The following is a 13,369-nucleotide window of genomic DNA, read 5'->3' as shown; positions in this document are numbered from 1 at the left end:
AGACAATCTATGGAATGGGAGGAAATATTTGCAAATTATGGGTCTGACAAGGGCTAAATTTCCAGAATGTATAAACAGCACACACAACTCAATAAGGAAAAAATGAAGAACACAATCCAAAAATGGGCAGAAGACCTAAATAAGCAATATATCCCTGCAAACAAAAGTCCAGAACCAGATAGCTTCACTGGATAATTCTATGAAAACATACAAAGAAGAACTTGCAACTATCCTTCCAAAACTATTCCAAAAAATTTAGGAGGAAAGAGCACACTCAAATTTATTCTGCACACACTGCTTTATGTCCCTTGTATTCTTCCTTGCAAAATAATTACACTGAACCTGAACCCCATTCTCTCCCTTCCTCTCCTCCTCCTACATCTCCCCCGGTCCTTTCTGCACCATCTGCCCCTCTTTCACAGGAGATCAGTTTACCGCTGCCACCACCTCCTTCTCCCCGTCCTGAGGATTACAACTGTAAGCAAACTGCTATGGAACAATGTTTTAAAGAAGGCTTACATTTGGGAGAGTTACATGCTTACCCAGTGATTGCAGGGCATGGGCAAGGTGTTAAGCATGAGGCTGTCCCTTTCTCGGTATTCAAGGAACTAAAAGCTAGTGTTATGGAAAATGGGGCTCAGAGTTCATTTACTAAAGGTATTCTCGATACAGTTGGAAATGCATATGTTATGACTCCTTGGGATTGGAGAGCTCTTGTAAAAACTGTCTTAACTCCTGCTCAATTTGCTGTTTGGTCTTCTGAATATCATGTAGGTTGTCTCTTACAAACTACTTGTAATGCTAATGCTGGTATTGATTGATCTGTAGAAATGCTTGAAGGAACAGGTCACTATGCTGATACTCAGCAACAGATCCATTTGGATAGGCTGACTTTTAGGCAATGTACTGATATTGCCCTCATGGCATGGTGTAAGAGTCCCAATACCAAAGCTGCTAGTGGCTTCTTTGTTACCATTCAACAAGGCTCCACAGAACCTTATCTTGATTTTATTAATCACTTAGAACAGAGCATCTCTTGCCAAGTAGATAATCAGGAGGCAGCAAAAGTGCTCTTACAACAGCTGGCTTATGAAAATGCTAATGCAGATTGCCAGGCAGCTGTTGCCAGTATTTGAACTCAAAACAAAACTACAGCCGATTATATAAGAGCTGGCCAAAATGTGGAAACTGAACCCATCATGCTTAGGTCCCTGCAGCTTTAATGAGATCACCCTCTGCTGTGACCTGCTTTAAGTGTGGTAAACCTGGCCATTTTCAAAGGGAATGCCACAAATCCAATAAGGGAGGGCAAGGAGGTCCACCTCAAAAATTACCTAACAAAGACTGCACTCAGTGCAGCAAAGGGAGACATTGGGCAAACCAATGCCACTCTAAATTTGATAAGAATGGCAATCTGATTTCAGGAGACAGGAAATGGGGCACCAGCTCCCATGCCACAAATCCCAAGTTGAGCAATCCTGCCTGGTCAGCTCAAACACAGGTCTTTATGACCCAGCCTCCTCAGTTCAGTCCTGCAGAAACCCCTTCAGCAGTGCCTCTGCAGTGGACTTATGTTCTATCTCAGAATTAATTATTAAGAAACAAGATTATATATACTCTGCCTCTACTAAAATCTCTGGTCCTTCCCCTGAAGGGACCCAGGGTCTAATCATAGGCTGCTCAGACATATCACAGCAAGGCATTCTAGTTTTACCTCAATTACTTGATTCTAACTTTACTGGTGAAGTGAAAGTGCTTTTACAATCGTTCGGACTTCATGTCCTCTCTCCTGAAACTCAGCCTGCAAAACTTCTGCTCCTTCCCCTTAAAGGGATATTTGCCAGCTCTATAACTAGTCATCCTTTAGCTGTGGCAGCCCTCTACTGGACAAAAAGGATTGAGTTTCAACAGCCTCTTTTACCAGTAAATCTAAATGGCATAACTAATCATGGATTATTAGATACAGAGGCAGATGTTTCTGTTATCATGCAACACGAGTGGCCTCCTCAATGGGAAAAATCTGTAGGCCAATCAGTCATTACTGGTGTTGGGGAACAAATCTGCCAATGCAAAGTAAAAATTCTTTCAAATGCACAGGCCCTAAGGGGCAAGTCGCTTATATCCAACCCTTTATGTTACCCATTCCAGTCTCCCTCTGGGGTAGAGACTTTTTGAAACAATGCAAAGTCATTATACAGTCTTTTGGGTAAGGGCCACTGCTAAGATACCTCCCCTTCCACTGGTCTGGACTTCATCCACACCCATTTGGATTGAGCAGTGGCCTCTGAAAGGGGAGCATCTCTCTCAAGCAAAATTATTAGTTCAGGAACAATTGGCTATGAGTCCATGGAATATGCCTATATTCACCATTCCAAAAAAAGTCAGGCAAATGGAGATTAATACAAGACTTAAGAGCTATTAATGAAATCATTCAACTGATGGGGGCCTTACAGCTGGGTCTCCCTAACCCTTCCATGCTTCCTTCTGATTGGCCCTTAATTGTAATTGACTAAAAAGACTGCTTTTTTTTTTTTTTTTTTTTACCATTCCTTTAGCTGAATAAGACAGAGAACATTTTGCTTTCTCTCTACCTACTGTAAATAATCAAGCCCCTCTTTCACATTTCCAGTGGTGAGTTCTTCCACAAGGGATCATTAATAGCCCAAAATCTTTCAATATTTTGTTCCTCAAGCTCTACTTCCAACTTGCTCTCAACATCCTGCTTGTCTAATTTGTCATTATATGGATGGAATTCTTTTAGCAGCTCCTTTGCAGACACAACTACTCTCCACTTATAAATTTCTACAATCCTCTTTGGCTTCCTTTGGTTTAAAGATAGTTCCAGATAAAGTACAAATTGAACAGCCTTGGAACTATCTAGGTTACATTGTTTTCCACTGAACTGTCTGGCCTCAACCTATTCATTTACAGACAGAAAACCTACAAACTCTTAATGATTTTCAAAAATTTCTCGGGGCCATTAACTGGATTTGTCCAGTTCTTGGCATCCTTACAGGTCAATTATCTCATTTGCTTAATACTTTAAAATGAACCCTGCTTTGGACTCCCCACAAGCACTAACTCCAGAAGCTTTACAAGAAGTCACACTTGTGGAGAAAGTCTTGTTGCAAAAGCAGTTTTCTGGTCAACAAATTGGAAACCCTGTTTATCTATTTCTTTTTCCAACCTTTCACTCTCCCACAGGTCTCTTGGGACAGCTGATTAATGGATTAAGTTGTCTTGAATGGCTTTTCCTACCTCATCCCTTTAAAAAATCTTTAACAGCTTGTACTCAACAGCTTACAAATTTGTTCTTCAAATGACTTCGCTGTCAACAACTAACTGGTTATGATCCTGATGTTATCTTCCCTGGAATTTCACTGGAAAACTAACCATTTAGTCTCACAATCTTTGGAATTTCAGACAGCTTTGGCTGACTTCATGGCACAATTTACTTACTCTTTGCCCTCAGATAAACTCTTACAACAATTACCTTTACTCAATATCACTTTACCTTCTAAGGTAATACATTCCCCTATTCCAGGTGCTCTTACAGTCTTTATTGATGGTACTGGAAAACACAACTAAATCGGTCATTGTATGGCTTGATAAAAACTGGAAAAAGTTTGTCACTTCAGGGCAGCCCTCTACCCAGAGGGCTGAACTGAAAGTTGCCATTATGGCTTTACAACGCTTTTCTTCCCAACCCCTCAATATGGTTGCTGACACAGATTTATGTAGTGCAGCATATAGAGGAAGCTATTGTCAAAGACTTAAATAATCAAAACCTACTTTCTCTTTTCCTTTCTCTTTAATCCCTCATTGATAAGTGACAACACCCTTTATTTATCACCCATATTCGCTCTCATAGTAATCTGCCTGGTCCTTTGACATTAGGAAATGAAATTGCTGATCAATTTGTTGGCTTTAGCCAGGCCTCTAAGGCTATGCAACATTCTCATGAGTTTTTTCACCAAAATTATAAATCCCTCATCAAACAGTTTCATCTCACCAAGGCACAGGCTAAACAAATCATTGCTGCCTATCCTGACTGTCAATGAATAGCCAGCAGTCAACCATCAAGGGGCATCAACCCCAGAGGCTTATCCCCTAATCAGGTATGGCAAATGGACATCACGCAAGTCCCCTTCTTTGGAAAATTGAAATATCTACAGGTCTCCATTGATACTTTTTCTCATTTTGTCTCAGCCTCCCTGCATACTGGGAAACAAATTAATATATTATCAAACATCTTCTCTCTTTTGCCTATATGGGTAAGCCTCAACAGATTAAGATGGACAATGGTCCTGGCTATACATCTCAAAACTTTAAACTATTCTGTCAAGATTGGAAAGTTCAACATATTACTGGAATTCCTTATAATCCCACAGGTCAGGCCATTTTTGAACAGTCTCATTGTACCTTAAAACAATTGTTAAAACAAAAAAGGGGGAACCCACCAGGGACACCCCCAGCAGAATCTTTGAATAAAGCATTGTACACCCTAAATTTTCTTAACTGTGATGCCCAAGGTTTATCAGCAGCAGAAAGGCACTTTATGCAGCATTCAGAGAATAGCCCAAAAGCTAAAGTTCTTATCAAAGATATAGCCCTAGAGTCACCAAACTAGGAGGGCCCTTTTGAATTGCTAACCTGGGGGTGAGGCTATGCTTGTGTTCTTTCTCCTTCAGGCCTCAGGTGGCTACCTGTTCATCATCTCAAACCCTTTATCAAGCCATCCCATGGATTGGAGCAACCAGAGTCACCTGACTCTAGACCTGCAGCTCACAGAGGAAATAAAAAATCTAAATCAGAAAGGACAACAAAGATCAAAGCCAATGAAGCCAACAGGATCAAGCCCTGCCAAATGGAAAAGACAGATTGACTCTGCAACACCCTGGATAGCAGCCTCCACCCGGGAAGCAATTAACATATCTTGGGGCCAGATAAAGAAATTAGATTCTCAGGCCTCTAAGGTCCTGAGGGAGGCAAAAGTGCCTCACACTCCAAAATACAGGTTTCTGGCATATCAAACAGTAATTTCTCATACATCAGCTCAGGTATTGTTGTTTCTTTTACTCTTTCTGTCGCTTCCTTTAATGACAGGGGCCCATCTGTATTGGGCCCGTATTATTGACCCTCCAGTTTTCCGGCCAGTCACTTGGTGGGATGCAGACCCCCTACTCAGCACTAACGATACTCAATGGACTGGAGGAGTCTGGCTTGCTCCTCAGAGTCACCTGTTAGAAAATAGTGATTGGAAGATGCTAAATAAAACGGCTTCTTTTATCTCCTCTTCCCCCCCCCACCCGATTTGTGTGTCTAATGTCCCTTCATCCTTTTGCTTACATGGTAAAACCTGTACTTATTTGTACTGTTTACCTAAGACCGGCACAAAACATGCTAATTTAACTTTCATTTTTACTGCAGCTTTTGACATTAATCAAACAACTTCTGCAGCCTTTCCTCTGCCTGTTGCTCATTGTCATATGTCTAAAGAATGGAGTCCTCATAGTCAATCCGTCTCTTGGGTCCCTTGCAGGGCACCCAATCCCCGTGGAGCCCGACTTTTTAACTATAGAGCCTAAGATTGGGACCAAAAAGGATATTTTTCTGCTAATCATATTCATATTGGATTTGGCATTCTGGCCACCTCCCAAGTAGCCTGGACGGATGGGGGACTCTGGGCATATTTTATGCCTAACTCTCATGCTTATAGTCCCTGACACATTAATCTCTGGCTCATTGTTTTGCCGTTCCTTCCCAGGACTCTATCACATGGTATTGTGAACGAAAATACTGCAATGTGAGTGAAAATACTGCAACCATATCAGTAAACAAAGAATGCTGACACCAAGTCATCAGTAGCTGCCACCACCCACCAGTGGGGACAGGCCTGTAGCCCAGCCTCTGCAGCCACTCACAATGGTGCACCCTGAGCGGACTCAGAATAAGAAAGGACAGGATACTGGCCCTAGGTAGCTAGGTGCTTGTCAAAGGAATGGATTCAGTGAGCCCAAATGTTTGCTTCCTCCCATACATAGAAAAGCACTAAATTCTTTAACTTGAGATGCCTGGTTTTCTTTAGATAACAAGTAATCTTTTATTGTTCCAACTACCTGGTCTTTGTTGTAAAGCTCCTATATATCCTAGCTCCTCCCCTACCTCTTCAGAGCAGTCCCTCAGAGCGATCTGAGAGGCTGTCATCCCGGCTCGAGTCCTCCCACCAAATAAAACATAACTTAACTTTTAGGCTGCGTGTTTATTTCAGTTGACAGTTTTGGCGACCACGAAGAGACCCAGAGCAGACTTCTCTCCTTCGCCTGAACTCTACGAGGAACCGGAGCCTTGGTACCAGTAGTGGCCCTTTGTGCCCATCCGCCTCCTCGCGGAGTCCAGATGAATTTGAGTGGGTCTCTCCTGGTTCCCAGATCTCCCATATTGGTTGATGATCCTGAGTTTTATTTTGCGGTGTATCCAGGTACCTGGCCCTCCAGTTGAGAAATACTGGGGGTAAATACCCACCCAGTGGACACATGCTGGGTGGGGTCTGGTTGAAAGATACCAGGAAATACCCACTCAGTGGAGACGTCCCGAGTGGGGCCCAGTTGAAAGATACTGGGGTCTGAACTGAGTGGTTAGGTAAGAGGCTGGTCTAACGCTTTCCTCAATTTGGCTACCTCCATTAACTTTGTCAGGATAAAAGTAAAACTCTTATGAGAAACCTTTCATCTCCAAAAATGGGACCCTTCTCCTGGCTGGTAACAGCTTTCTCGGGTGACTGAGAAACTTGCAGGAGTGGTAGAAGCAAAGACCTCATGCCATGCAGTTGTCCCTGCTGGAAAACCTACTACCAATTTTATTCTGACAACCCGACCTTAAAATGGGGAATAGAACTTTCAAAACACAAGAAAAAGAAATGACAGACTGCCAGCCTCCAACAAATAACCCAGCCAGGTTTATTTACTTACAAAACTTACAACTTTAATTGGGAATTTAAAAAACAATCTCACTCTGAAAGTAACTAGCCAGGCCTGATAAAACATTTTTTGGAATTCTGACCTTATAAAAACAAAAGCCCCTTTAGGGGGAACTTGGATTTCTCTCCCTGTGTCCTTGAAATGTAGATGTTTGTCCTTCTCTGGGTGTTTCATGTGTGTGTGTGTGTGTTTGTGTATGTATATATGTGTTTCCTTTTATTTAAAGGAAGCCTTGGCCTCTGCCATGCAAAGGGTACAAGTATTGTGTGCATGTGGCAGCCAAGCAAATAAATTGGGACTCTCGGCGGTTCTTTGTACTAATTCTCAGGCATTTTGTCATTTTGACCTTTGTTGCATCAGCATGGGCCACAAAGGCCTTTACCTTTTGGGGAGTAAACTAGAATTTTATTTAGGCAACACCCCCACTCTCATGTGGAAAAGCCTCTTTATCTTATTGGTTTAAAATCACTATATACATATTAATTGATCGCCACATAATGGATCATTTAATTTGGAAAAACTTCTAAATTGGTGAAAGTTAAGAGAGCTCTCATTATAAACAGCTGTTTTATTGGTACCTATTAAAATCAATCAAGTTTAAAGGTGGAAAAATATATCTAATGGTTAACCTAAGAACTTAGTTTAAAAGAGGGAAAAGACCGGTTTGGAAAGCTACATTTGTCTTTTCCCTTTCCCCTCAATGGTTTTAGAGATGCTAATAAAAACATTACAATATTTAATGTTAATTAGGTTGAGTAACTGAAAAAAGGATTGTAAAAATGTCAAAAGATTTTTTTCTTAAGGAGAAAAAAAAAAGGGACTTATCCCAAATGGATAAATATTTTTAGATGGTTATTTTGAATGGGATAAATAAAATGGACATTTTTGGATTAAGATACAAGGTTTTGATACTACACTATGTAAAGTTAAAAAAAAAAAAAAAAGGCCTAAGAGATCACCTACTGGTCCCCAACATTAAAGTTCAAACAAGCCCGCTTTATTTACCCCAGTTTAAAATATATATATTTATAGGACTGGAAAAAAATATATATAGACTGAGATACTTGATCAGTGATTGGGGCAACAGACCAATTAATCAAATGAAAATTTACAAGGGCCTAAGTCCTTTGGCTCAAAATTGGTGATCCCAGAGACTTTTATATAAAATTAGATAAATTGGACAAGAAATTTAAAAAAAAGGCTTCTGACACTCCTTCTAAAACTAAGAAATATTGATTAGACCTAATGAATATTAAAATTAAAGGTATAAGAGTTAATAAAATTGAGACAAAAGTTTGTAAAATTGGTATATTTAAGTGGGCTTTATATAAACCTCTTTTGCTTAATTATCTTGTGGGATAGATATGTTTCAATGGAAAAACGCTTCCCCTTCTTGGTATTATAAGGCTGGGCACATATCTGTCCCTCAGAAAATATTAATTAAACAAACTAAAGGAAACCAACAGAGTTGCATGAGCCATCCAATATAAAGTAAAACTAAAAACTAATATTCAGGGGCTAAAAAAAAAAAAAAATTAGAGATTTACCCTGGGTTTAACTAATAACTCAAGGAAAAGGGATCTTACTAAATGCCTTCTGCAAGCTTTTGAAGACATGATAAATTAAACCTTAAAGTTTTAAAACATGGAATTCTTTGTTTACAGCTCTTCTCACTGATACAGTAAAGCAAATTAAGGAGATACAATTGAGCCTAAGTGACAAACCAGTTCTTTGGGGAACTGGAAGTGACTGTCTTTGTCTTGAAGATCAGAAATGTAAATACAACAAACAATGACCTAGGACTGACCTAATTAGCTCAAGGAGATAAAATTAAGGCCAAAGAAAGTTTTGGAATTTTAAAATTGTTTTTTTTATTCCTTTTTTTTAAACATTTTTTATTGATTTATAATCATTTTACAATGTAGCGTCAAATTCCAGAGTTCAGCACAATTTTTCAGTCCTTCATGGACATATACACATCCTTTGTCACATTTTTTTCTCTGTGAGTTCTCATAACATTTTGTGTATATTTCCCTGTGCTATACAGAGAAGTCTATTCTACAATTTTGAAATCTCAGTCTATCCCTTCCCACCCTCCACTCCTCTGGGAACCACAAGTCTGTATTCTCTGTCTGTGAGTCTATTTCTGTCCTTTATTTATGCTTTGTTTTGTTTGTTTCTTTGTTTTTGTTTCTTAGATTCCACATATGAGCGATCTCATATGGTATTTTTCTTTCTCTTTCTGGCTTACTTCACTTAGGATGACATTCTCCAGGAGCATCCATGTTGCTGCAAATGGCATTATATTGTCGGTTTTTATGGCTGAGTAGTATTCCATTGTATAAATATACCAACACTTCTTTATCCAGTCATCTGTTGATGGACATTTAGGCTGTTTCCATGTTTTGGCTATTGTAAATAGTGCTGCTATGAACATTGGGGTACAGGTGTCATCCTGAAGTAGGGTTCCTTCTGGATATAAGCCCAGGAGTGGGATTCCTGGATCATACAGTAAGTCTATTCCTAGCCTTCTGAGGAAACTCTACACTGTTTTCCATAGTGGCTGCACCAAACTGCATTCCCACCAGCAGTGTAGGAGGGTTCCCCTTTCTTCACGGCCTCTCCAGCATTTGTCATTTGTGGATTTTTGAATGACGGCCATTCTGACTGGTGTGAGGTGATACCTCATTATAGTTTTGATTCGCATTTCTCTGATAATTAGTGATATTGAGCAGTTTTTCATGTGCCTTTTGATCATTTGTATGTCTTCCTTGGAGAATTGCTTGTTTAGGTCTTCTGCCCATTTTTGGATTGGGTTGTTTGTTTTTTTTCTTATTGAGTCATATGAGCTGCTTGTATATTCTGGAGATCAAGCCTTTGTCGGTTTCATTTGCAAAAATTTTCAGCCATTCCGTAGGTTGCCTTTTTCTTTTACTTCTGGTTTCCTTTGCTGTGCAGAAGCTTGTAAGTTTCATTAGGTCCCATTTGTTAATTCTTACTTTTATTTCTTCTAGGAGTAAATTTTTGAAATGTATGTCAGATAATGTTTTGCCGACATTTTCCTCTAGGAGGTTTATTGTATCTTGTCTTATGTTTAAGTCTTTGATCTATTTTGAGTTGATTTTTGTGTATGGTGCAAGGGAGTGTTCTAGCTTCATTGCTTTACATTCTGCTGTCCAGTTTTCCCAATACCATTTGCTGAAGAGACTGTCCTTATTCCATTGTATATTCTTGCCTCCTTTGTCGAAGATTAGTTGACCAAAAGTTTGTGGGTTCATTTCTGGACTCTCTATTCTGTTCCATTGGTCTATATGTCTGTTTTGGTACCAATACCATGCTGTCTTGATGACTGTAGCTCTATAGTATACTCTGAAGTCTGGAAGAGTTATTCCTCCAGCCTCTTTCTTTCTCTTCAGTAATGCTTTGGCAATTCTAGGCCTTTGATGGTTTCATATAAATTTTATTATGATTTGTTCTAGTTCTGGGAAATATGTCCTGGGTAATTTGATAGGGATTGCATTAAATCTGTAGATTGCCTTGGGTAGTGTGACCATTTTAACAATATTGATACTTCCAATACAAGAGCATGGGATATCTTTCCATTTTTTAAAGTCTTCTTTAATTTCCTTCATCAGTGGTTTATAACTTCCTGTGTATAATTCTTTCACCTCCTTGGTTAGATTTATTCCTAGATATTTTATTAGTTTGGGTGCTATTTTAAAGGGGATTGTTCCTTTACTTTCTTTTTCTGTTGATTCATCATTAGTGTAAAGAAATGCAACTGATTTTTGAACGTTAATTTTGTAACCTGCTAACTTGCTGATTTCTTCAATCAGCTCTAGTAGTTTTTGTGTGGAAATTTTAGGGTTTTCTATATATAGTAACATGGCATCGGCATATAGTGACACTTTTACCTCTTATTTTCCAATTTGGATCCCTTTTATTTCTCTCTCTTGCCTGATTGCTGTGGCTAGGACTTCCAAGACTGTTGAATAGGAGTGGTTATAGTGGGCATCCTTGTCTTGTCCCAGATTTTAGTGGGAAGATTTTTGAGTTTTTCACCATTGAGTACTATGCTGGCTGTAGGTTTGTCACATATAGCTTTTATGATGTTGAGATATGTTCCCTCTATACCCACTTTGGCGAGAGTTTTTATCATAAATGGGTGTTGAATTTTATCAAATGCTTTTTCTGCATCTATTGAGAGGCTCATGTAGTTTTTGTCCTTTCTCTTGTTGATGTGAATGTATTACATTGATTGATTTGCGTATGTTGAACCACCCTTGTGTCCCTGGGATGAACCCCACTTGGTCATGATGTATAATCTGTTTTATGTGTTGTTGGATTGTATTTGCTAAAATTTTGGTGTCTATGTTCATCAGTGATATTGGCCTATAATTCTCTTTTTTTGTAGTGTCTTTGCCTGGTTTTGGATTCAGGGTGATGATGGCTTCATAGAATGAATTTGGGAGTATTCCCTCCTTTTCAGTCTCCCGGAAGAGTTGGAGAAGGACTAGTATGAGTTCTTCTTTGTACGTTTGGTATAATTCCCTGGTGAAGCCGTCCGGTCCTGGACTTCTGTTTGTAGGAAGGTTTTTAATTGCTATTTCTATTTCCTTTCAAGTGATCGGATTGTTTAAGTGGTCAGTTTCTTCTTGATTCAGTCTTGGTGGACAGTATGTTTCCAGAAACTTGTCCATCTCCTCTAGATTATCCAATTATTTCCATGTAGTTTTTCATACTATTCTCGTATGATATTCTGTGTTTCTATTTTATTTGTTGTAATTTGTCCGTTTTCCTTTCTTAGTTTGCTAATTTGTGCTCTCTTTTTTTTCTTCTTTGTGAGTTTGGCCATAGGTTTGTCGATTTTATTTACTTTGTCAAAAAAACAGCTTTTGGTTTGGTTGATTTTTTCTATGGTCTTATTGATCTCTATTGTATTTATTTCCTCTCTGATCCTTATTATTTCCTTCCTTCTGCTGCCTTTTGGGGCTTTTTGTTCTTCTTTTTCTAATTCATTCAGCTGCTGGGTCAAATTGTTTATTTGAGATTGTTCTTCTTTTTTGAGAAAGGCCTGTATCGCTATAAACTTCCCTCTTAGCACTGCCTTTGCTGTGTCCCATAGATTTTGAGAGGTTGTACTTTCATTATCATTTGTCTCAAGGTATTTTTTAATTTCAGCTTTGATTTCCTCAATGACCCATTGGTTTTTCAATAACATACTGTTTAATCTCCATGCTTTCCTTTTTTTCTCTTTTGTTTCTCTGTTGTTGATTTCCAGTTTTATGGCATTGTGGCCAGTATAGATGCTTGAGACAACTTCTATCTTCTTAAAATTGTTGAGGTTTCTTTTGTGCCCAATACATGATGAATCCTGGAAAATGTTCCATGTGCACTTGAAAACAATCCTTATCCTATTTTTGGGGGAGGTAATGCTCGGAAATTATCCACCAAATCTAGTTTTTCTATTGTAGTATTTAATTTCTCTGTTGCCTTGTTTATTTTCTGTCTGGAAGATCTGCCTAGTGATGTTAATGCAGTGTTAAAATCTCCAACTATGATTGTATTCCCCTCAATATCCCCCTTTATCTCTGTTAGTAATTGTTTTTTGTACTTAGGTCCACCTATATTGGGTGCATACATATTAACGAGTGTAATATCCTCATCTTGTATCACTCCTTTAATCATTATATAATGTCCTTCTTTATCTTTCTTTATGGCCTTTGTTTTAAAGTCCATTTTGTCTGAAATGAACTGCAAAACCTGCTTCTTTGGCTTTTCCATTTGCATGGAATATCCTTTTCCGCCCTTTCACTCTCAATCTATATGTGTCCTTCTCCCTAAAGTGGGTGTCTTGCATGCAGCTTATTGAAGGTTCTTGCTTTCTTATCCAGTCTGCCACTCTGTGTCTTTTGACTGGAGCATTTAGTCCATTAACATTTACAGTAATTAATGATAGATGTGTGTTTATTGTCATTTTGAACTTCTCTTTGCAGTTGATTTGGTATTTCCTCTTTGTTCCTTTCTTCTTCCTTTTGTGATTTGGTAATTTTCCTTTGTCTTATCATGGATTTTATTTAGTTTTTGTGAATCCCTTGTAAGTTTTTGTCTTGTGGTTACCCGTCTTCGTAAATCTATTAACGCATTACTATAACTGTTTTTATTAAACTGATAGTAACATGATCTCAAACCCATCCTACAGTTAAAAAAATTTAAAAAAGGAAAAATATATCTCTTCTATATTTACCTGCCTTCCTCTCCCACTCTCAGTGACTTGTATGTCTTCTTTTATAATTTTGTGTTTATTTGTAATTCGTGAGTTCTCACCTTTCCAGTTGTGAGTTTCTCATTTCTGTAGCATCCTGCTGCTTTTCTATTTAGAATAGCCC

This window comes from Camelus bactrianus, chromosome X, assembly GCF_048773025.1.
Source record: "Camelus bactrianus isolate YW-2024 breed Bactrian camel chromosome X, ASM4877302v1, whole genome shotgun sequence".
NCBI lineage: Eukaryota > Metazoa > Chordata > Mammalia > Artiodactyla > Camelidae > Camelus > Camelus bactrianus.
This window is presented reverse-complemented; position numbering follows the sequence as displayed.